Source organism: Eubalaena glacialis, chromosome 10 (genome assembly GCF_028564815.1).
Source record: "Eubalaena glacialis isolate mEubGla1 chromosome 10, mEubGla1.1.hap2.+ XY, whole genome shotgun sequence".
In the NCBI taxonomy this organism is placed as follows: Eukaryota; Metazoa; Chordata; class Mammalia; order Artiodactyla; family Balaenidae; genus Eubalaena; species Eubalaena glacialis.
This window is the reverse complement of record NC_083725.1, coordinates 9,301,467-9,304,901: the sequence shown is the minus strand read 5'-3', so window position 1 is coordinate 9,304,901 and position 3,435 is coordinate 9,301,467. Positions and strand designations below refer to the sequence as shown.

Below are 3,435 nucleotides of genomic sequence, written 5' to 3'. Positions count from 1 at the left end.
ATGCTTTATCTGCTATCTGGGACCTACATAACGTGCCACCCACGCACTGCAATTTTTACACAAGTCTCTCGTCATATGGCTATGATCAAGTTCAGTAAATGTTTGTCTCCTACCCTCTTGAAAAAAAAATGTAATATTCAAAAATGATTTATTGAGAAGTTACATTAAATTAGTATCAATAGAATCAGATTTTAATATACTAATACATCATAATTTCAAAATTAAATCTGCAAGGGCAACAAGGAAATGAAGCAAGAAAACATGCCACAAAGGAAAACCAAGTAGATTGGAATTCAAGGGCCTGCGTTCCAGTCCCAGTTGTGTGGCCCTGGAAAACTTATATAATATTTCTAAGTCTCCAGCATCTATTAAATGAGGATACTAGATTAAATGATTTGCAAGGCCCATTCAAGATTAAATGATCTATAATTAGAGAAGAATTTGCCTTAAATAATCTTGGAATAGTGAAGGTAGGTCAAAGGACAGGGAAAATAGATCTGAACTGAACACTCATCCAAACATAAAGACTTAAAATTCTCTTTCTGTACAAGAGAGGAAAAAACTGGAACTTGCATCCTTTATTGAAAACACACACACTAATAAAAAAAAATTGTATCTTCTTAAATATTACTCCTTTCTCAAGAAAATATATTTCTTCCCAAGGTTTTCCTCAGAGCAACTTTGACATCCTTGTTCCTCAAACTGTAGATCAGTGGGTTTAACATGGGTACCACAATGGTATAGAACAGGGAGGACACTTTCCCTTGGTCAAGGGGCAAAATAGAAGGTGGTTTGAGATACACAAAAGCCCCAGAACCAAAGAAAAGAGAAACCACAATTATGTGGGAGCTGCACATACTGAAAGCTTTGGACCTGCCCTCAGTGGAGTGAATGTGGAGAATGCTGGAGAGGATTAGAGCTTAAGAGATGAAGATGGTGACAATGGGCATTCCGATAACAATGGCCACAAATATGAAGACCACCAGCTCATGTACATAAGTGCTATTGCAAGAGAGCTCAAGGAGAGGAGGGATGTCACACATGAAATGATTGACAAGGTTGTCGGCACAGAAGGTCAGATTTGCTATGCTTCCTATGTGGGCCATGGCCCCTGAAAACCCCATCACATAGACACCCAACAAAAGGAGTAAACAGACCTTTTACTGAGACATAGTGACTGCGTACACCACGGGGTTACAGATGACAACATAGTGGTCATACACCATCGCTGACAGGATGAAGGACTCACAAATGACAAAGAAGCAGAAGAAAAAGTGTTGTCATACACCTTGCATGCAAGATGATGTTCTTCTTTGAGATAAAACTCATCAGCATTTTGGAAGTGATGGTAGTGGAGTAACAAGTCTATTAAGGAGAGGTTGAAGAGGAAAAAGTACATGGGGGTGTGCAGGTGAGAGTTCAACCCAATCAGCGTTATCAAGCCCAGGTTCCGCACTGTGGTGACCATGTAGAAACCTAGAAACAGGAAGAAGAGGGGGATCTGGAGTCCTGGCTGTCGGTTAAACCTGCAAGGATGAATTCTGTCACAGAAGAGTTCTCGGCTGCCATTCTCCTCTGGGGATGGCTGGGGAAAGGGCGGTCAATAGGGAAAAGAAAAGAGAACCACTTAGAAGAAATGCCACCACCCTCCCAGTACCCATCCCCCATTCCTGAGAATGGTATCCACCGAGAGATTTAGCTTTAGTATGGAAGGAAGCTTTTTACTGTTTGCTATGGATCTACCTTCATAGCCCAAGTGACTTTAACTTCCAGGGAACAATAAGAGTCTAGACTTTGCCTCCAGAGTGAGAACTGGCACTTCCAGAGAAAGCAGTACTTTATTCATATTCCAATTCATTCAAAAATAGGATAGATGTCTTTTAGATCTTTAAGTCAGTCCATTTTCTATGTCCTCTCTCTCCTGACTCTGCTTCAGTTGCTGACACCTGAGCCTCTTCCCTGGAGAGAGTCCTGACTGGCAGAAGACACTGCGTCTTCTCAGTGCTCCCACCTCTGGGTCACTGCTGACAAATCAAGAAGGGGAGGTCACATTTCTCCAAGATCTCCTAGCTCCAGTAGCTTTAGGTTTAGTGATAATTGTTTTAAGCTACCACTTATTTAAGTGGTTACTATGTGAGTCTGTGTACTAAGAGTTATGTGACATTATTATTATCCCCATTTTGCAGATGAGACAACTGAGTTAAGTAACTCACCCAAGTCCCAAAACTACTGAGTAGCAGTCAGAAGGTGAACTTGGGCAGTCTGACTCTCACAGTTTGCACTGGTAACCACCGTGTTACGTGACTGACCAGGGCCAGGCACGCACTCACCTTCCTTTAGTTTAGAGATGTAATGCTACACTCCACTGTCTCTTGTCCACAATTGTCCTGGGAAAGAAAATGACGATAAGTGAATAGAAGATGACAGCTTTGAGCTCAGAACTCTCTCCTCCCAAGTCTGGTCTAGAGAATCAGAGCCTCTAATTTATCTTGAATCTCTTTCTACATTGAAGAGCACGATTTCCAATTATTGATTTGTCCAAAAGCCGCTCTAGCTACAAGGAAGGAGACAGTGCCTTTTCCTGACTAGTGGATAACAGGAGAATAAAGAGGTTTATTAGGATTACAGATCTCAGTGACTTGATTTTTTTTTTAACATCTTCATTGGAGTATAATTGCTCTACAATGGTGTGTTAGTTTCTGCTTTATAACAAAGTGAAGTGACTTGATTATTAAGACAGGGACTCCCTCAAGACCATTTCTTAAGAGATTACTTTCCCAAAGGAACAAATGTTTGTTTATACCCTTGATATTACTTGATTTGGCTTTTAGAGACAGTTCTTTCAACAACAACAAAAAATTTATCTGGTACAATTAAGAGAAATACCACTGTGAAAAACTACTATCATTACTATTTCTGGAATACCCAATAACATGCCTGACACAGATCCTTTACACTGACTTCTTGCTGCCAAGATCCAAAGCACCATACAAATATATTCTTGTTTATTCCTCACAATAACGATACTCATCTTAAAGGTAAGTTGTTCACAGAGGCAGTGTGTTTCACAGCCCACATGCCTGGGTCTAACTCCAGGCCTCTGTGTTGTAATCACTAGACTAAATTTCCTCCTGGTGAGAGGAATCTTTTGTAAGCTAACAAATAAATATGCAATGACTTTAATAAAAACAAGAAATGAGTGTATCAAGGAAAGATTAACACAAAGAGCTATCTATTATAATTTAGTTTAGGGCACTCAATTTATTCATATTCCTATTTATTCCAGGAAAAACTGCCCTATATCTAGCTCAAAGCTCAAGAAAGGAGTTTTCTGTGATTCCCTGCTCTCATCTTCTCAGGGGGTATAAGTTTAATGGTAACAAAGAATCTCTATCAGGTAACTGCTCTCAGCCTCTGCCGGGAACAGCCTTTCTC

At 40.2% G+C, this 3,435-nt stretch overlaps 1 pseudogene; it reads right to left on the bottom strand.

The window, feature by feature from the left end:
• Positions 1-638: 638 nt before the first annotated feature.
• LOC133098985 (olfactory receptor 8B12-like) lies at positions 639-1,569 on the bottom strand (annotated as a pseudogene).
• Positions 1,570-3,435: the final 1,866 nt, after the last annotated feature.